Raw genomic sequence first — 22,290 nt, 5'->3', positions numbered from 1 at the left:
AAGTTGCAGCAGGGCAGAAGTCTATATGGTTGCCCAGACAACTTCCGGAGGCGCCCTCCAGGTTAAATAGTGCACTTGATCAATCAGAAGGCCGCCGGGTACTGTCACGCTGGACCCTTTGCGCGGTACTTCCTGTGGTGCCCAGCCTCCACAGTGTTCCCTGCCTGCTCTGCTAGTGGCAATGGGGCAATGTCAGCTGTTCCAGGTTCCACTCCCTGATCGTCACAGAAACAAACAAAGGAGGGGTGAAAGGAGAGCTGTTAGCCCGTCCAGCCAAGACAGAGCTACGTTTGACAAACAGGGCCAAAGACAGCCCTGGGCTTCAGAGGAAAGCAGTGTGATGTAGGGCATGGGAGTCAAGAGACCTGGTTTGTCAGCCCTGCCCTGGGCAAGCCATTTTCCCTCTGTTTCGCCTCCCACCTTTATTTAGATTGCAATGTGGCCCCAGTCTCGGATGGTGCCTAGAGTTGCCAATTTTGCTTGGACATATTCTTGGAGGTTTCATCACTTGACACAATATTTAATTAAGGATTAATCTTTAATTCCTGGAGACTCCAGGGCAATGCTGGAGGGTTGGCATCCCTAATTATTGGCGCCACGAGGTGCTATGCTCCTGCTATTACACGTTTAGCAATACACTCCTTCAGAAATAGTGCCCCCTGGACATTCTGACTGTGTCTGTGGTTAGCACGATTATGTCTCTGCAGTACCCGCCAGCCCCGTAACCAACACAAACAACCACCAGTGTTCTAGTGCTTGGCAGAGTTCTCCTGCTCCGTTAGCCGTCAGGGATAGAACTCCAGGGACTCTAGTGGGAATGGTGTCAGGCCGTGCATGGGCTGCCTACATTTGGAGCTGGAGCTGTGAGCCAGTGTGCTAAAAGCAGAGTGCAGCCGTGGCACCACATGCGGTGGGAGGGGCTAGCTGCCCTGAGTGCCTGCCTATGCTCTTGGATGGGCAGTTAGCCCTCCCGCAGGTACCCTCTGTTTTGAGCACATTAGCGCGATCAGTGCTAGCACAGGTATCTCTTCAAGCTGGGAATCACACCTCAGCTCAAAGTGTACATGTACCCTAAATGCTCCCCCAGGGACAGTCACTGCATGGTCTATGGGGTAGGGGGGCTAGTGCACATCAGTTTTAGTTAGCATTCACCAAATTGCCTGCCCCCATTCCACACAATTCTTCAAAGCGCACTAACTGTCCAGGAATCCACTTTGCACATGCATTATGTTCATTACACATTGGGCTAGTAAGGGCTAATGTTCATGTGCACACACTAGCCATTCACACTAGGTTAGCAGTCCACCAGTTGCTCTCCCACACTGCTTTGCATGGCACCAAAAATGGCTTTTCTGTTTGCCTGCGTACCCCCCCTGCTCTGGGATCAGGTTGACCGGACTGCAACCAGTCAATGTGACCGAGTTGAACATGCACTAATGTGGTGTTTAGATGTTGCTTGTAATTATTAGAACTGGGAGCACTGGCTGCTGGGAGTCTGAAAGGACAGGAAACAGGAAGGAGGGGGGAGGAGTTAAGGAGGCAGAGTGAGAGTTACAGAGGGTGCAGCAGCAGCTTGGTAAAGAGGTTTCCACTTGAAAAATAAAGTCCCGTTGAAGTTTGTTAGTACCTTGCCTGGTTGATGCAACATTTTGGTGACGAGGATGGATCTTCTGCCTCTGAACTCACCTGCACCCTTTCTGCAAAGCCCAGGTGAGCCTCCAATTGCTTTTACTGCCTGGATCCATATGTTTGAGCCTTATCTGCTTGCAATCAGTGCTACAGAGATTTCTGAAGTAAGAAAGCGTGCTCTGCTAATCCACTGCCTTGGAGCAGAAGGGCAGCGTATATTTTACACTTTTCCCCTTGCAGATGATAAATATGAGACTGCGTTCACTGCATTAAAGAACTTTTTTTGTGCCAAAAGTGAATGTAGTCGCTAATCGCTACAGATTTCGCCAGCGTGAGCAGAAACCAGGGGAGACTATAATGCAGTATATTGCCTCCCTGAGGAGTCTGATTGTAACTTGTGACTTTGGGAATATGGCAGATGAGATGATTAGAGACCAGCTCATTGAGAAAAAACCGTGCTTCGTGTAAGAGAACGCTTACTTCTAGAACCACAACTGACACTAGAAAAAGCAATAACCATTGCTACTCAGACTGAGTCAGCTACAGCTGAAGCCAAAATAATGAGCCCGGGTACAGGAGGCCCAGTCCAGGCTGTGACTCCTTTGCAGAAAAGTTCACTATCACTGCAGACAAACAATTGCAGGAGGAAAACGAATGAAAAGCCACTGAACCAGCAAATGCAAAATACAGTAAAAGCATGCTTTCGCTGTGCATCCCCACAACATCTTGCAAGCTACACAGGATGTCCAGCAAAAGTAGCTCAGTGCAACCATTGCAAAAAGATTGGGCATTTTGCTAAAGTATGTCGCAGTAGCCAGTTCAATCAACAGGTGCATGCAGTTATAATACCAGATGTTACTGTGCTGAGTGTAGACAAAATCACTACTGCACGTATTCCAGAACAGATAAAGCGCACTGTAAATGTTTCTGCCATACCCTCAGGCAAATCACCCTCTATGCAGCTAATGTTGGACACTGGCTCAGCAGTATCTATACTACCTGATTCCATCTATTTGCATTACTTTAAAGATGTGCCTCTTACTGAACCCAAACTTCACTTGGTGTGCTATTTGAAAAACCATATTCCAGTACATGGCTGCCTGCCAGCAATAGTTCCTTTGGTGATTGCTGTGTAACTGCAGAGTTCTACATTGTCCACAAAGGCACTCCTATCCTTGGCAGAGATTTATTGGCTGCTTTAACTATCAGGGTAGTTAATGGATGAATTGATCTTCCTCAACAAAGCACTCTTGTGGTACACACACCAGTTTCAGCTGGGACCCAACACCAGGTTAAGGAGAAACTCAGCTGTGCTTATGGGTTTCTGCATAAAGTTAAAATGCAGAATAATGTGATGCCTGTATGACAAAAGTTACAGCCCTTACCGTTTTCAGTCAGGGAAGCTGTTTCAGAGGAACTTAGAAAATTTGTTCAAAAGGACATTATTGAAGAGATTAACTCCTCGGAATGGGTTTCACCTATAGTAGTGACGCAGAAGAAGGGAGGAGGCATTCACCTTTGTGTGGACTTAAGGGAGCCAAATAAAGCTATTGTGATTGACAGCCATCCTCTTCCTCACATAGAAGAAGTATTTGCAGAACTCCGTGGAGCAAAGATGTTTTCTACTCTTGATTTGCAGAGCGCATACCACCAGGTTATGTTGCATGAAGATAGCAGAGACCTCACAGCATTTATTACACATGAGGGACTATTTCGTTTTAAACGTGTTCCATACGGTCTCGCATCAGCCCAAGTGCCTTCCAAAAAATGATGTCATTGATTCTGAAGAATCAACATGGAGTTCAGTGCTATTTGGATGATATTATCATGTTTGGAAATACTACTGAGGAGCATGACAATAACCTACAGTCTGTACTAAACTGCATCAGCAAAGCCTCAAGCTCAATAGGTCCAAATGCAAATTTAGACAAACTGAACTCTCCTTTCTGGGGCATACAATTTCACAGGCTGGACTAAAACCTGATCCAGATCATATCCTGGCAATTTCAAATGCTCCTCCTCCACCAGATTTGCAAACCTTACGTTCCTTCTTGGGTTTTACCTCCTGGTTTGCAAAATTCATTCCCAATTATGCTTCTGTCATTGAACCATTATGAAAATTACTACGGAGAAGTTCAACCTTAGTGTGGACAACGGATGCACAAGCTAGTTTTGAAAGGGTGAAAGACTTGATTGTACATAGTCCAGTACTTGCACTATTCAGTCCTGCATTGCCCAAAATTGTAACTACTAATGCTTCTGATTATGGACTTGGGGCTGTCCTCACACAGCTTCATGAGGACAACACAGAGAGGACTGTTGCATTTGCTTCAAGGACACTAAGTAATGCTGAGAGAAAATATTCTACAGTCGAAAAAGAAGCACTTGCTGTGTCTAGGCTACTGAAAAATGGAGACTTACCTGTGGGGCCGCACGTTCAAGTTGCGCACAGACCACAGCCCTTTGACAACGTTGCTTATCACGAAAGGACGGCAAAGAGCAGGATATCTGATTGCTAGATGGTCTGCAAGACTACTCTCTTTCAATTATGAACTGGAATATAAGCCTGGAAACAAAAATGTGGTAGCTGATTGCCTTTCTCGCCTGCCTTTGCCTTCACCAAATGGTCCACCGGAGGATGAGGATGTAGTAGTTGCGCTTATTACAAGCACTCTCACTGCAGTTACAAGAGAACAATTTCAAGCTGCTTGTTCAGCGTGTCCAATTCAACAAAAACTATGGGAATTTCTGACAAAGAGCCCCAGTAACCCTAAAAACCTTGACCCAGTTTTGCTGCCTTATTTTAGAGTTCGGGATGAACTTTCTTTGCTCGATGGCTGTGTGCTACGAAGTACACACCGGCTACTTGTGCCAGAAGAATTACAGTCAAAACTCATACACCTGGCACACGATACTCATCAAGGAATTGTCAGAACCAAACAACGACTACGGGATCTGTATTGGTGGCCAGGGATGGACTCTCAAACTGAAGCACTCATAAAATCCTGTGTCACTTGCCAAATGCATGATAAGACAGGAGTGACCTGTACCCCTCCATTACAGCCTGTTCCTCTTCCTGAATCTGCATAGGAAAAAGTGGCGATTGACATTGTAGGACCCTTTGATACTGCTCCAATTGACTGTCGTTACGCCATCACTTTAATAGACTATTTCAGCAAATGGCCTGAGGTAGCGTTTACATCGCAAATCTCTTCTGCTACAGTAATTAAGTTCCTCTCTTCAATTTTTAGCAGGGAAGGTAACCCCAAAGAACTGGTTTCAGATAATGGTAGTCAATTTACTTCCCTGGAGTTTGAAACTTTTCTAGCAGAGAGGAATATTTTACACAGAAGGTCATCGCTATATTACCCTCAAGCCAATGGGGAAATTGAACGGTTTAACAGAAGTTTGAAAGAGAACGGCTCAACTGGAAGGGCGATTGTGGATACCCTTCACTACTGATTTCTTGCAAGCGTACCGGGCTACACGACATGCCACAACGCAAAGATCACCTGCAGAGTTACTGCATGGGAAACAGATGAATACTAAACTGAACATTGCTGGATTGTTAAAGGCACGACCTGAGCCCCAACTGAGGATGATGTGAGAAAAACAGTTGAACAGAACCAAGCAAAGTATAAGCCTTTCACAGACAAGCGGCGGGGTGCTAAGGAACCAAAGTTTGAGTGTGGTTCCTTCGTTAGAATATGAAAACCTGGAATCTTACGCAAATGGGACCATAAATTCACAGCTCCTCTTAAAATCATAGAGAAGAAGGGACCTTACACCTATCGACTTTCTGATGGGCGGCTATGGAATGCTTCTTATCTTGCACCTGCCTATGCACCAAGAGAAGATTATGCCAACACCCAGTCTGCATTGGATGACTTCACTGTAGTATCAACACAACAAGACATTGCATTGGAACCGGGACTTGAGAGATGGCCTGTCAGACCCAGATGACCACCTGTCTGGACTAAAGACTAGGTTATGTAGCATCTACAGTGTTTTCAGTGTAATATTTCTGCCAACAGTATAGTGTCTTGTTTCTTATTTGTTCCTGTGGTTAGAACAACAATGTTTATTTTAATTGGGAGAGTTTCTTAAGAGAGGAGGGAATGTGGTGTTTAGATGTTGCTTGTAATTATTAGAACTGGGAGCACTGGTTGTTGGGAGTCTGAAAGGACAGGAAACAGGAAGGAGGGGGGAGGAGTTGAGGAGGCAGAGTGAGAGTTACAGAGGGTACAGCAGCAGCTTGGTAAAGAGGTTTCCACTTTAAAAATAAAGTCCCGTTGAAGTTTGTTAGCACCTTGCCTGATTGATACAACAACTAATTAAAGTTACTGAGAATTAACCCCCCACCCCCCATGTAGACAAGTTTAACTTGGCTTGAGTTGCTATCATGAATGTCAAAGTAGCTACGGTGCCTCTCACTAATGGGCTGCTTGTAGAAGTATATTTTCCTCTCTCCGTATGTAGACCTCATTATAGGGCCTGATTTTCCTCTTCCTTACACTTGTGTGAGTCCATTGGACTCCGTGGACTTACACCCATATAAGCGAGATCAGATTCAAGTCCATAATATCTTACGCGTACAGTTCATCCTCCAGGATCTTAAAATACTTCACCCACATTATAAATCCAGGCATCCTTCTCCCACCACTGAAATGGAGCCAGCTGTGAGGGGACTCTAATGGCTGTTTAATGGGGGCACACCGGAACTTAGGACAGGAAATGAAGAAGAATGACAAACTTTATTGAAACTTCAGGGGGATTTAGGCAGGGAGAATGTATTTATTCCAACTGGAATCTGGTCAGGACATTCAAGCTCACAAACTACATCTTGGGAACAGGGTCATGAGTGGGCTTCCGTCTCCTATAACAGATGGCACCTCCAGCATGACAGCACTTATCAGTTAGGGACAAAGGTGCTGTGCTGAGATATTGGCCCTGGATCATCAAGAACCAATTGCAGCTCCATGAAGAATCACCTTCACATTCATCTGCCTCACCCAGGCTCTCCCCTACCTACACTAGCATTTTTCATATAAGCTCCCACCTCTGCCGCTCCCCAGTAGGAGTGTTAGTGTAGACCAGCTGGTGGCATTTTTACCTGTGACTTACCTAGACCTGAGCACAGTTTGACAACATAGTGCCACAGACACCCAGTGCCCTGGCTATGCCCTGGAGCAGCCTCCTGGTCACACAACAGCAGAGGTTGTCACCCACTCCCTCTGGCCATCGTCTCTCCCTTGGCTGGAATGCCCCTTGGAAAGCGCTCCACTAGGTTTTGCTCTGGGGTTCCGCCCCTAAGGTAGACCCCTCATTCCCCTTCCTCCTCAAGGCTCAAGTGAGGCTCCAACTATTCTGATGGGATAAATCATGTTTACATGGCCTCCACCAAAAAAAGATTTGTGCAAAGCTAAAAGCACAATGGCTCAAGGCTCCATCCAGCCCCAGCAGGCCATAAAGGTCAGGAGATGCTTATTTCAGTTACCGTTCTCTGCATTCAGCCTGAGCCTAAACAGAGGCTCCCTACTCTGATGGATCCAATAGCTTCTCCTTTGTGCTAGCCTAGAGGAAAGGCCCTGTCCCTAACTAGCCGTCCTCTGCTGCAGCTGTCACTGGGGGGGATTCTTGCTCCCCTCTGACTACCATTAACCCCTTCTCTGCCAGGCTGCATGCCAGCAAGGTATACACTCCATCCGAGAACAGAAGCAGAATGCCAGTGTGGATACCCAGATTTAGCTGTGTTGTAAGCAGGAGCAGCATGCAGTGAAATCCACGGGGTTATGACTGCCTTTCCCAAGGCGGAATTTGGGCTGCATAAGAGAAAATAAAGAAATAGGGACTGCCCCATGCAGGACTGTTATGTTTGTGGCCCCAACTCCGGGAATTTAGATAAAACTATAAACACTCTTGCAGCAAGGTTTCTTAGAATGCAGAACGATATCACACAAGAGCCCCAAAACAGAGAGACTGCAGGTGGCTCCCTAAAAATGGAGATGCCCAACTCAACCCACTTGACCCTAGGCTGGCTTGCTGCAGACTGAGACGTCTAGATAGCGTATTTCCTTACAGAGCCCCCTAGCCTGCAAGCTGGACCAGGAAAAAATCCTGAGGATTTCAAGTGATATGGGAGGCCCGGTAATATCATTTACTGGACCAGCTTTATTGAAAGTGACATTTTACAGCTTCAGTCCAGTTTTCCATCTACCACAAGGACACACTCCCACGTCTGAGAAGGGATGATTTGATCATATTAACCAAAGCCATCTCCTGTGGCTGGGGGGCTCAGGAGGGAACAAATGGTTCATTCTGTCCTCTAAGACATAGTTACAAAAGTAAGCAGGAAAATGAAGCCCTCCCGGGGTCTCCTTGAACCCCAGGCCTGCCTTTGCAGCTTCCCAGCCAGCAAACAGCCTCCTGCCTCCCAGAAAGAGCAGCATGAAGACGGGCATATTGCATAAGAGACAGAACAAACCAGGCCAAACCCTGCCTTCAGTTAGACCCGCGAGACTCCCTCCACACTCCATGGGGCCTGGTTGTGATCTCATTCATGCTGCTTTTATCCCTGTGTAATGACTTCTCTGGAGTTACTCCCGGTTTACACTGGTGAACCCAAAAGCAGAATCAGGGCCAGTGACTACAACGGGGGCCAGACTGGTATAAATGAGATCCTGCAACCTGGGGAGGGGATCCCAAAGTCTCTTCTCCTTCCACCTAAGCCTTCCTTCTGAGCACTAACTTTCCAACAATCTTAGAGAGAGATTTAATACAACTCCGGATCCCTGAAACAGGCTGGAAAATTAATTTCATTTCCATCAGGCTGCAGCCTCAGTGAGTGTATGTCACGTTGCCTCTGGTGAAATCTGTGGGGTTAGGCCAATTGAAACCAGCTCGGCTCTGGCCCCAGATCTACTCTCTTTCCAGCACCTTTAGCCACTTATATTGCCATTTCCGATGGCTGGGAAAACAACCCCATTCTGTTGCAAGGGCAAGAGTGTGCTGCCTCTAATTCAGGGGTTGGCAGCCTTTTGGAAGTGGTGTGCCAAGTCTTCATTAATTTAAGGTTTCGCGTGCCCATAAAAAGTTTCGCGTGCCAGACCGGCAGCGCGGGCAGCAAATGGAATCCGAGACTGGCAGCGGGCTGAGCCACGCAGCCTGCTGCCGGTCTGGGGTTCTGTCCGCTGGCCCCTTACCAGCCAGGGTCCCAGCCGCCGGCCCCCCTCAGCCCGCTGCCGGCCCGGATTCCATCCATGCAGGCCGGCAGCGGGCTGAGCGGGGCTGGTGGCCAGGACCCCGGCTGGCAGCAACGTGCCACTAAAAATCAGCCCGCGTGCCGCCTTTGGCACGTGTGCCGCAGGTTGCCGACCCCTGCTCTAATTCATAACAATAACACCCCTTTTCATCTATGCAGGTCAGTATCATTACCCTTATTTTACACATAGGGAAACAGAGGCACAAAGATTTGAACTGACCTGGCTAAGGTCACCCAGCAGCCCAGAGCAGACCCAGTAATATACTGCAGCTCTCGTTATTTCCAGTCTAGCACATGATCCTCTCGGTCACGCTGCTTTCTCAGCTAATCGCTAAACTCAGGTCTCTGGTACTGCAGGCTGGAACTCTGCAGGGGAGAGGCTGCTTCTGCTGCAGGGTCCAACTAGGATGGGGGCGGAGAGAGGGGATCGATTTGGCCAACAAGAAGCATTTCAGAAATACCTTGGCCCAGGCAGGCTCCCATCTCTGCCTTTCTCGAGTCACAAAGCTAAAAGCCGCAGAAATTGCATCCCAGGGAAAAATCTCCATTTCTGTTCTTCACGCTGTCGGAATAAATCAGGAAGGCGTCTGCCGCAGAACACGCTGTGCTGGGGGAGGGCTAGATTCCCACCACCACCACCACGCCGTGGCCCCACGCTGCCAGGGGTCTGGGTGACTTTCCTCGGTTTCAAAAGCCAGCTGCAACATGTGGTGAATTTCAGTGGGGCTTGGCAGGGCTGTGCAGACCTGGTTCCATTTAGCTTGGTTGGAGGCAGCAGCTTCCCCCAGCCCACTCCAGGGTCAGTCAGAGGGCTCCTGGCAACGCGCCCGTGCGTTAGGCCCTGTGGCTTCCCTTGTCTTCCCGGCCTGTGACAGCATTTACATTTCCCTGTCTGGGGGGGGGTGGGTTGCCTTTCACCCTTTAGTGCCTAGGGGTGGTTGTGGCTCAGGAGTTCTTACCCCCCACACACACCCCTCCCAGCCACCTGCATGCCTGAATATCGATCCCGCTGAGGAGAGCGCTTTCTAACCCGGCAGCCGGGGAGGGAGGAGCAGAACTGCCACCTGGAGGTCATGGGGAATACTGCCAGCAGGAGCACAAGGCCTTTTTCCACTTTGCTCAGCGCCTCGAGGTGTCTTTCCTAGATGGCGCCAGGAAATGCATCAGCTAGAGATGGCTCCACACTTACAAACTCCATTTCCAAGCCCTTTCCTCAGGGCCGGCGCAACCCATTAGGTGACCTAGGCGGTTGCCTAGGGCGCTACAATTTGGGGGGTGGCGACCGCGGCGGTATTTCGGCGGCGGGACCTTCCGCCGTCTGTCGGGGGCAGCATTTTGGGGCGGGACCTTCCGCCACCTAGGGCGGCAGAAAAGCTGGCGGCGCTCCTGTCTGTCCTCAGCCCCATAGCTCATAGCTTGATGGCGTGGCCCTTCCCCAGGGCTTAGGTACCCACTAGTGAATGGCATCATAATGCAGCAATCATAGAATCATAGAATCTCAGGGTTGGAAGGGACTTCAGGAGGTCATCTAGTCTAACCCCCTGCTCAAAGCAGGACCAATTCCCAACTAAATCAATGGAACAGCGGAGAGGCTAATAGAAGCAGTTTGCCTGGGGAGAGCCCACTGAGGCTTTCATCTTGCAGGCTGCTCTGAGTAGTTGCTGCAATAGCTGAGGAAGCCCTAGAGGGAAGGTAATATGGATGGTGAGCGATCAGCTGTTGTGACCTGCACAGGATGCGCCATGTTTGTCTTTCTTCCACAGGACAGAAGCGACTTTGTCTGTACAAAGTGCAAGCTGGTCTCCATATTGGAAGAGAAGGTTCAAGGTCTGGAGAAACAAGAATCAACCCTGCGTTGCATAAGACAGACGTCAGGATATGCACATTCTGAAGAATCAGAGCAGGCTGTGCAGCGGAGACAGAAGGATGGTGAAGAAATTTGGCAGCATGTAACCTCCAGAAGAAGCAAGAGGAGCGTCCATGTACCAGCAATGCAGATACAGGTGAGCAACCGTTCTCATGTTCTCTCCACAGCAATGTCCCCAGAACTTTCTGCCCCTCGGCCACAAACATCTCAGCTTCCAGTGCCTAGAGCAATCAGTGACAGCTGTCATGAATTGAAGTATGTCCTGGACATAGGGATGTGTCTGCTGACCAGACACTAGACATTTGTTTCACTGCTCTGATCATTTCTTTGGGGCCTTCTAGTGACATATATTCCCCCTCTTTTCCTGTGCTAATGGGCTCCCTCACAAAGGCCCGGAACCATGCTCTGTCAGGGGGTGTGTGGCGGCTTCCTGTGAACGGGATGGGGATGGGATAGGAGGGGGAGCGAGGGTGCTACTGAGACTCAGGGGTGGGATGTGGGGAAGCTGGATCCAGGCTGGGAAGGGGTGTCCTGGCAGTTCCCACTGTTCCTTGGCAGCTGGTGCCCAGCGCCCCATGTCCCCCCAACTCCTTGGCAGCCTGCGCCCTGTGCACCAACACACCCCTGCCCCCCATCCAGGTTCTGGTGCCCTGTCCCCCACCTCACCCCAAGGCTGACGCACGTGCTCCTACCCCTCCCTGGTCTGGGTGTCTCTGCTGGGACCCAGAGTGGCTGGAAGGTGGGCCCCGGCTGGGCGGGGGAGTCTCACTTGCTGCCTGGTGGTGGGCCTGATCTCATGAGCTCTGGGTCCCGCTCTCATCTCTGTGCCCCCTCCCCCATGTGTGCATGAGGGTAGAAAATAGACTGGTGCCTCTCTCGCCTCCGCGAGATATTGTGGAGGTGGAAAACATTATGGAGGCAGACCCATCAATCCACCCCCTCCAGTATATCCATTGTTGGGGTGCTAGCCCCTCCCCCCAGTTCTGCCACCCCTGCTCTGGCCTCTCCACATCTACCCGGTGAAGTCCTCCTTAGTGATGGGAGAGCCTCAGAGGCTGGGCTCAGAGATTCCAGGGCCAGAGGGGGCCATTGTGACCATCTAGTCTGACCTTCTGCACGACACAGGGCATAGGACTTCCCTGGATTAATTCCTGTTTGACCAGAGCACACCTTTTAGTCAAATATCCGGTCTTGATTTTAAAATGACCTGTGATGGAGAATCCACCAGGACCCTCAGTAAATTGTTCCAATGGTTAATTACTCTCACTGTTAAAAATGTACACCTTATTTCCAGGCTGAATTTGTCTAGCTTCAGCTTCCAGCCTTTGGATGGTGTTAGAACTTTCTCTGCTAGATTGAACAGCCCATTATCAAGTATTTGTTCTCCTTGTAGGTATTTATAGACTGTGATCAAGCCACCCCTTAACCTTCCCTTTGTTAAGCTAAAGATATTGAGCTCCTTGAGTCTATCGCTATAGGCAGGTTTTCTAATCCTTTAATCATTCTTGTGGCTCTTCTCTGAACCCTGTCCAATTTATCATCATCCTCTTGAGTTGTAGACACCAGAACTGGACACAGGATTCCAGCAGCAGTTCACCAGGGCCAAATACAGAGGTACAATAACCTCTCTGCTCCTACTTGAGATTCCCCTGTTTATGCATCCCAGGATCACATTAGTCCTTTTGGTCACAGCATTGCATTGCAAGCTCATGGTGAGGTTATTATCCAACCCCCATCCCAAATCCTTTTCAGAGTCACAGCTTCCCATCCTGTAAGTGGGGCCTGTATTCTCTGTTCCTAGGTTTATACAGTTACATTTCTTCTTATGTGGCATTTCCACCCATGGTAGCTCATTCCATATGATCCTCTGCCAATCGGTTTGTGGGTGAATAGTCCTTTCGATCCACCCAGGATAACACATCCTCCATCCAAGATCTCCTTTTTCTGCCCTGTCCTCTTCTGCCATCAGCTTTCCCTTCCACTGCCCATAAACTCACTGAGCCCTTCAAAATGTGCCTTGCAAATCAAATCTTTCTTTTCATAAGATCTCTAAGGTCTACAGAGTTCCAGTTATCTTGTGTCTCAAACATATTCTTCATTAGCTCTAACAGGGCTTTCAAGCCTTCATCCCCTAGGCTTTCTATCAGTTCCGCTGGGTTTCCATCACAGCCTAGTGCTTTTCCATTATTGGCAGGGTTACTTATTTCTTCATCCAGGATTGGCGGGTTTTCTTATTTACAGTTAGCTACATTAAAACACATATTGTTCGCTTATGCCCCGCAGCTTACCAAGAGATCCACATCACATTATCTCAGTGACCTTCATTATTTACCACTTCCCCCAATCTTTGCATTACCCTTAACTTTATCAATTACAATTGTAGGTTTTCCTCCAGGTCCGTGATACGAAATGTTAAATAGCAGGTTTGGTTTGGATAAGCACACCCGCCTTCGATGCTTGTACAAATGGCCTTATTCCCCTCTGATGTAATCCCATTGATTTAGTGGGAGGCAGTGTGGTCTAGCCAAAAGCACGCTCAGCTGGACTGCAGGAAGTTCTGAGCTAATCTCTCATGTGCAGCAGCCAGTGGTGGAGCCGGGAAGAGAACCAGCCCTCCTGAATCCCAGGGTAGCATGCGAGCCATTGGGCTCTCATTTCATCTTCACTGCTAGCTTGCTGGCTGACCTTGGTCAAATCAATTTGCCAACCTGCCTCAGTTTCCCCATATGTAAAACAGAGGTAATGATACCGACCACCTGATGGAAATCTCTATATAAGAGCTAGGTCTTAATTGTTATTAATTATTTTATATGATATCCTTTATTAATTATTATTATTATTATTCAGTGGGGTCCCTCCTGATTTACGCAGGTATGAGTGAAGGCAAAATCATGCCCAGTGACACTACGCAATGAGCTGTCCTGGCTCCTGTGTCCATCCCACAGGAGGGCTTGTAGGATGTGAGATTGTGAGGGACAGTCTTAGAAATAGCTGGGCCAGTGAGATCCTTTCCATGGCCACAATAGGAGTTGGGGTGAGACTGGCCCATTCCTTCTGACGGGGTCTGCAGAAGCACCTGCTCTAGTGACCTGCAGGTGTCTCTAGGACTCACCATATGCACCTGGCAGTGTGGCACCGAATCTCCTGGGAGATGAGCCTTCATCAAGAGCCGGTAAGGCTCCTTTTCAAGCTAAACCTGAAAGGCTGTGCTGTATACACTGGGAAATACGGGATCCCTGTTAGAGCTGCAGCGATCCTGAGCATTCAGCATCTGCGCTGCTCTCGGTTGTAAATTTGAAACACTTTCCAGGTTTTACTGGGTTTGGGATGGGGCCAATTTATTCTCTCCCGAGATAAACATAGTAAATCAGCAACGTGTTTGCAAAAAAAAAGCGCCATTGAAATAAACCAGTTGTGCAAGACTTTGTACCTGCAGAGGCTTTCTAGTGTGTGACCAGCGCAGATTTGCACGTGTGAGGTGCATGTGTATGTGCCTTGTAGTTATATAGTGCCTGGTACTGCAGGAAGAGTAGGCAGCACATGGATGTGTCAGATGTGTCTGTGAGGGGCTACTTATCTAGATGAGAGGGACGTGTGTGTGCCCACATAGCAGACAGCAGGTGTATCAGCATGTGAGTGGGTATTTGGATGGAAAGCTGTGTAGATGGCAGGTGAACGTTAGTGAGTCAGATTCCACCATATTCACTGAACTGATGTCAATTTACACCAGTTGGGAGTCTGGCTCTGTGTGTGTGTGTGCGTGTGTGTGTGTGTGTGTGTGTGTGTGTGTAGAAGCTGAAATACTCTGTGCACTCTAAGAAATTCCTAAGCCTACGAGAAAGAGGTTACAAGATGATAGGTGTGTGCGTGTTTAGAGGGCAGGGGTCCATGGGCATGTATTGATGTGAGTGTTTGTATGTAGACAGCAGTTGCTTGAACGCAAAGAGCAGGTGTGTATTTAGGTATAGAGCAGACGCATGCCTGTATGGAGCACAAATAGCAGGTGTGTGTATTTTTAGCTAGCAGGTGCCGGTGTTTGTGTGTGTGGACAGCAGGTGCGTGAGTTTAGCTAAGAGACTACCTAGGCAACAGCAAAGCCAGCGACGGCTCTTGGGTGACTCATTGCAATGAACCCACAACAGAGCTCAAAGGGGAAAACACTCGGCTTCAACCTCTCGGTCTGGCTGCTGTGCCACTGTGTACAAGCCAAGGAACTGGGCAGCAACATGGCAGCCCACTAGGCATTTGGCAGGAACCAGAGTAGGAAACCCCCTGCCAGAGGGATGACCAGGAGGGTCTGTGCTGACTCACACACTTCACCTGACTGCCCTCCGGCGAGTCTGCAAGAAGCTCAAGGACCTGAGGACACGTAACAGGCCTTTCAGCGGCTCCAGCTCTGTCCGCTCAGTGAGCCCGTTGCTGGCTGAGATAGTGCGCTCCGGGGGATTCCTTGCTGAAGGCAGGTTCTTCGGCAACCAGATCTGAGCATCACTCAGCCCTTCCTCCTGAGCCTTGACTGCTCGCCCTCCCATTGCCCTCGTCACCTGCTGCCTGATTTGTGCAGCCTCCGAGCAAGCAGCAGGCATGGGACACGGAGCCTTTTACACCCGGGCCAGTGGTGCAAATCCAGTCCAGTTTGGGAGTGACTGAATTGCCTGCACAGAACGATGTGGGGGTCTCAGTCCAGCTCCTAGCAGGCCGGGCTTCCCCTGCCCCACCTCCAGCATGCACTGGTCCCCTGATAGTCTCAACAGACCGAACTCCTTAGAGGGGGATGAGGAACATGGCTGGTGGGGGCCGGGGAGTGTGTGGAGTCCCTTTGTAGTCACTACACACCTGCCAAGGGGTTGGGGTAGCGGTAGGCAGCAGTGGAATCTATGAAGGACAGAGAGGAAGAGGTTATGGGGAGGCTGCGATGTGTGTGTGGGGCGGGGTGTCACGTCTGATCCGAGTACAGTGAGTAAAGGGAATGCTAGGGGAGGGAGACAGCATGGCCTCGTGGCCAGCACACTGGGCTAGAACTCAGAGACCTGGGTCCCAACTTAGCTACTGCTCTGCTCCATGATCTTAGGCAAGTCACTGTCTCTCTGTGCCTCTGTTTCCCCAGCCTGTAAAATGGAGCTAATGATACTGACCTCCTACGAGACGTGCTGGTGAATGGAGCTAGATATTATTAGTATGTTTTGCGCCAGGTGCTGAATCATCTTTGTTGTGCAGATGGCACTCCCTTTCCTGGCTGCAAAATCCAGCCCAGGATTTGGGAAGACCCTGTGCGATGGCATTAGGCAGCAGGGGCTGGGAGCCAGGGAGAACCACAGGGGCTGTCTGTGTCTGGCAGTCTCCATCCAGAATCCCCTTTCAAGTCACCCAGTCATGGCAGCCGAGCTGTCTGTGCTGCAGGGGCTGTTGCAGTCCTGATGCGGTCGGTGGTCAGAGCCGAAAGGCTGGCCACAAATGGGGCCCAGACTGACCAGAAATACGAGGCCCTCTGACCTCAGTCGTGGAGAGCACCTCCTCCACGTGGGCTCTAGGCCAGCCAGTCTCCAGGGCTGGCAGCCTCAGGACAGGAAGGTGCAAAGGCAGGGCCTGAGCTTTGTGTGTGTGTCAGCAGCACGAGGGGAGGAGACGGAGGCCAACCGATGTTCTAATCTCCCCGGGGTTCCTCCGCCGCCCAGATCGCACTGTCTGCCAGCGGCGGGCTCTGCTGCCCAGGGCGCGCTGCCCGCCTGCCGGCTGCAGGGACAGGAAACAAAAGGCCAAAGGAGCAGCTGGCTCCCCATAAATCTTGCTCTGCAGCTGGCAAAGAGGGAGGTTATGAAAGCAGAGCCGAGCCATCCGCAGCGGCCCTCAGGGAGCTTCTCTAGGCCTGCAGCTCCTCCTGACTAAAGCGAGACGCGCCGGGTGCTCAGAACCTCTGAAAAGCAGGCTCTGTCGGTCCGGTACCTGCATCTCGCAAAGCTGGGCAGCCACCCAGCTCCCCTGTGTGCATCTGGTGCTGGCAACATATCGAACTAGGCTTTGAGCTGATGTAGAGCACGAGGGCCCTTGAGGAAGGGGCTTGACTTACACAATTGCACCTGAAAGGTGCACATGTGCTGATCAGCACGGACATCGGCTGATCCCATTCAGGGCAGAGATGCTACTGGGGTTTGAACCTGCAGCTTTATGGAGATCTCATGGCATCAGTGGCAAGGATGCCCACAGCCCAGCCCAGCCCAGCACTGTGCTGCCCCCTCCAGCCATTAGCATCCCCTGCGAGACATTCAAAGCAATTTCAGGGATTTTCTCTGGCCTGAGCTATTCAGGGGGTCAGACTTGATGAGCACAATGGTCCCTTCTGGCCGGTTCTTTAGCACACGTCTGGCTGTTCTTACGGCCCATTCCCGGGTGGCATATTGGTGCACTCTTACTTTTCCCTCTGATATGCTCCTGCACCATAGCACGCTTCCTCTAAGCTGGCAACGTGGCATGTTCCTGGCTGGCGCTACCATGGTACACGCCCTGAACCGCATGAAATCATCCGGGATGAATTACACACCATTTAGCTGGGTATTTAGGGCTCCACCCATCAGTACTGCCCAAGGAATGGTGGCTGGTTGGTCCGTGTGCAGCAGGATTACCCCCTGCAAACAAAAAGGTCCAGCTGTTTTCTTTTGCCCCTCCCAGTTCTGCTCTGCAGTTCCTGCTCACACTGTGGCACCCAGCCCCTCTCCTAGGCTGTGCAATGTGCATTTGCCTCTTCGATTTAAAAGCTTCCTGAGAAAGGAAGCTGGGTTTGGGGGCAAGGAGCTCTCAGCCATCACTAACGCAATTAATATTTCCTTTGCTCTCGTTAGCTAGACAATATAAAATTACAGCAGAATTCCGCCCGCAAAGCCCCTACAGTGCCTCTGACATTCCTCTCGCAGCCCCTTCTCGGCTATCAGATCCTCCTTTTTCACTCAGAGCACCTCTTTGGAGGAAGAAAAACAAACCTTAGTGCTCTGGGACGAGGGATTTGCCCATCCGGAGGGCTCCCACAGCCAGGAATGCAGAGCTGTATTCCAGCGCGGTGTCTATCCCTCTTTCTCACCTCTAATCCCCCAGCCAGGTGAGCGTTGCTAGAAAGGACAAGTTGGAAAGGCTTTGCCAGACAGGGTTCATTTCATGCTCTGGTTTGTTTCAGGCCAACGGCTTTGAAAACAGAACCAAACCAAAGAGTTGGATGCTAAACTGCACAATGGAAACATTCTCCCTGGGGACTGGGAAAGCACATTTCAAACAGCGCACCTGCCTCTGGTGGCAGAGCCAGCAGATTTCTAACAATGCTTCCCACTTTCAGCCCATTTCTGCATTCAGTGGCACTGGTGGGAGTCATCAAATGGCACTTGTCGCACATAGGGCATGTCTACACTGCAAACAAACCCAACAACCAGTGGCTGCAAGTCCCAGAGCCTGGGTCTACAGACGCGGGTTTGCACTGCGGCACTAACAATAGCAGTGTAGATGTTGCTGCTCGGGCTGGAACTCAGGCTCTGACACTCATTGCCCTGGCCAGGTTTCAGAGCCCAAAGGAGAACATCTACACCAGTAGTTTCAGCGCCATAGTGTGACCCCCCCTGCCCCAAGTCTGTAGATCCAGGCTCTGAGAGTGGCAGCCAGGTTTTTTGGCAGTGTAGACATACCCATGATCTTATATGATTTCCTTAGCATGCAAGCACTGTTCAATCTTTAATGACAGGTTTTTGCGATGCCCTGTCTTTGGGGTAGCTGGCGCAAGCAGCAAGTGTTTGGTCTCTGCTGTCACGTAGTTAGAGTCCATGCTTGGGAAACAGTTGCCCCATGAGAACCAGGCTGAGAGTTCTGAAACGGGATTGCCTGGATGCCTTTCACAATGATGTGTCCCAGCACTATTGTGTACGTGTAGCTAAAGCAAGTTCCATAAGAAAGTGCCCAGAATCCACAGCTAGACCCGGACAAAACAATTTTGACAAATTGTTTTTTGTTGTTGAAAAAAAATGTTGTGGCCCGGAATTATTTGAGTCAATTTCAACAAATAATTTTGGATGAGAAATTGTTTTGAAAGAGTTGGAATGTTTCGGTTTTGCCTTTTCGGTCTGAAACAGTGGTTTGTCCAATTAAAAAAAACAAAGCACAAAGAAGAAGGAGGAAAGCCATCCAAACCAGCTTGAATCAAAATGAAAACCTCCGAAAAATAGTTTGGCTTGAGGGGATTGAAACATTTCGCTTGATTTGGGTTCTTGTTTCAATGAAAAAAGTCAAACAAATTTATTTTGGTTTGACTCAAACCTGTTCCCCACCCTCCAGATTTTGCTGTTTGGCCTCTGACCTCCCCCCCTCAAACTGAAAATCCTTTATTTGCCCTGCTCTATCCACATCACTCCAGCAGTGGAAAGCTGAGATGCGATGTCCCCTCACCTGCTACAGACTGGGAAAGAGGTGACATCAGTATAACCCCACTGCCTTTAATGGGCACACACTGTAATTACACCCAGGTATCTGAGAATGCAGTTTGACCCACATAGAGCATAATTTCACACAAAGAGCCTTGCACATGCCAGCAAAATCTCACAGGTGTGGCACAAGGGATACAGCACTGCACTGGGACTCGGGAAACCTGGGTGCTATTCCTGGTTCTGCCATGTGATGTTGCAAATCATTCACCTATCTGCCCCTCGGTTTCCCCATCTGTAAAATGGGGCTAATGATTGTGACTTCCTTTGTGAGCTATGGAGAAAACATACTAGGTATTATTATCCTCATTGTACAGTCAGTTAATGAAGTATAAGACACTTGCCCAAAGAGAAATACCAAATGAGTACCAGAGGCAGGGAAAGAACACAGGAGCCCTAGCTCCCAATCGCCTACACTCACCATGAGGCCGTACCTTTGGCTGCTAGAGTTTTCCATCCCCAAAAGAGCAGCCAGGTACTTTTGGTGAAAATAGCTTTTATTTTATATTAAGAAAACAACAAGAAAGAACATAAGTAAAGTCACTAGGGGTGAGCACAGTGTGTGTGACTCCCACCTGACAGTCTTCAGCAACTAGGTGAATAAAATGGCTGCTGTCTATACACACAGGGAGACTATTTAGAAATTTAAAGGTGCAGTACACAGAAAACAAAAGGCATCCCAGTTTTCCAGAGACAGACACCACAGTGGGACTCTCTGGAGACTATGCACAATGAAGTCCCTGGTGGTGCTGACACCTTATCAAAGAGCCCTGTTGCTCACCCGGATTCTCCAGAGGCTCAGGATAATACAGATAAACATGGGTGCCATTTTCAGCAGCTTCCCAGCCTCCCCTCAGAAATTAGAACTAAGTGAAGTAGTCACTAGCAATGCCACACACCTGCAAACTGTATAAGACGTGTTTGGCCCGGTTACTTATGAGGGGTCGACATCCAGTGATTTCAACGGGAGAGGACTTTGAAGCTGAAGCTGTAATCTCATTGCAATTCCAGGGTCCTTGCAGGGTGCTATGTAGTTCAGGATATATGGAGAACACCAGAACTTCACAAAATGCCAGGAATGAATCTGAATGCTGGTGTGATTGGCCCAGAATAAGGCAGGAGCTAATACCCAATACAGACGCAATCTTGCCGAATGATCAGAAAGACATGGTCTTAACCCTCTCATACCCACAGCATTACACAGCAGGGCTTGGGAAAGAATAGTACCTGGCCTCTATGATGAAGAGAGACATCCCAATCCGGGACCATGGCCTATTGTTCTGGATTTGTTGAAATTCTGCTTCCCGCTAAGCCCCACGGGACAACAAGCCCCAGAGCAGTGACAAAGCACTTCTCATCTGGGCATCAGGAAGAAATAGCCACTGCCATGATGTGCTGCGCTAAAGGGGAGACTCTCTGCTGGTTCTTAGCAATCTGTAGCGCCGACTCCCTTCGCAGGGGAGGGAACTAGAACTCAGATGTTCGACGTCATGCTGGCACGCAAACGCCTGGGGTGCAGTAGCCCTGGGTCAGTCGTTATAGTTTCCTGAATGTCACAGTGAGTACCACAGCCCTTTCCCTGTTCTCTGACCTGTTGATTCCCAGGCTGAAGTTCTCTTTCCCGGAGTCAAGCATAATTGATCTGGTGCTATTCTGTTAGCAGTGAGCAGTAATTACCGTCTGTAAATCAGCCCTGAACAGGAGTCGGATGGAAAGCCGGGCTGGCGGAGTGCAGAGCTCATTCTGCAGTGAGATGTTTGAAGAACGGGGCATTAGACACTCGACTCTCTTACAGGCAGAGTCTGTTATGACAAGGCCAGGAATAACGAGGGTAATTAATCTCGACAAGAGGATCCGACTCAGCAAATTTCCCGGGATGAGGCTGTCGCTGGAGCACATTTCGAGGTTGGCTCTCATGAGTTGGGATTGTTTTACAGTGCTGATCATTAGTGGTAATGGCAGGGACCTGGGAGTCAGGATTCCTGGGGTGTAGGCCGAGACATGCCACTGGCTTGCTGTGTAACCTTGAGCAAGTCACTCCTATGCCTGTAGGAATGCTATTTTTTTTAAAGGTGATCTTGGTTAGAGACAGGCCCTCAAATAATTTGTATATCTGCTAATGTAAGAGAGGCTGCTGCTTCCCTCTATGTCTCCTATCTCCCCACCTCCTTGCACTCCCCAGCCCTCTGCCCTGATCCAACTTTGAATGCTGCCTTCCCCATCTCCTTTCACTTGCCTACCCTATGTCTGTGGCAGCCCTCCCCCTCCTCCTCACATTCCCTGCAGGCTCTTTCTTCCAGTTCGCTCCATCATCCCTCCTCCAATCTCCTCCATGTCCCGCTCTGCCCATGAGTCAGCAAAGCACCATGCTTCCCTTGAAGAATTTGCTTTGCTGAATTTGCTTCTGTGCTTTCTGTCACCCCGTGCCTGGGACAATTCCCCTGATCTCATGTCCCAAGATCGCCCTCCCTTCTCTGGTTCATGTCTCTCCTTAAATCCTGTTTCTCCCAAGAAACCTGCCTACCTCACCGACAATACTTCCCAGTCCTTCCCTCACCTTTCCCGCATGCCCTGCCTTGTCTCTGAGTTGTTTATCTCAGGTGAAGCCCTCCAGGGCAGGGAGCAGGTCTGAGTGTGTTTGGAAAAAAGGGCATATTTGCAGCACTACATACATTAGGAGTTGTAGCAATTAATCGCTCTGGTGGGCATTTTAACAATTCATAGCTAACTGTTCCCCTGCCCACTGCCAAGTGGGTTTATTGCTCGTGACCATTTCATTTTGCATCTCAGTGGGAGGAGCAGCGAAGCACTAATTGTACCGGGTGGGAAAATTAAAAAACAAACAAAGCAAACTGTAACGTGTATGGCAAGTGTGCAAGACAATCTCCACCTTAGAACTCCGTGTAGCCGCACTGCAGGCCCCGAAGCCCTGTCCTGAGCGCACTGCACTAGCGGATGTAAATTGCCCAGGCTGGGCAGGAAAACATGCAAGTTACAGAGAAGCAGGGCTGTTGGTCTACTGCCCCAGGTACAAAGCCCCATGGCCCACCACTTCCACTGCTAGGGAGAAGCAGGTGTGG

This window comes from Trachemys scripta, chromosome 20 (genome assembly GCF_013100865.1).
Source record: "Trachemys scripta elegans isolate TJP31775 chromosome 20, CAS_Tse_1.0, whole genome shotgun sequence".
NCBI classification, from domain to species: domain Eukaryota; kingdom Metazoa; phylum Chordata; order Testudines; family Emydidae; genus Trachemys; species Trachemys scripta.
Note: the sequence above shows the minus strand (reverse complement) of the source record.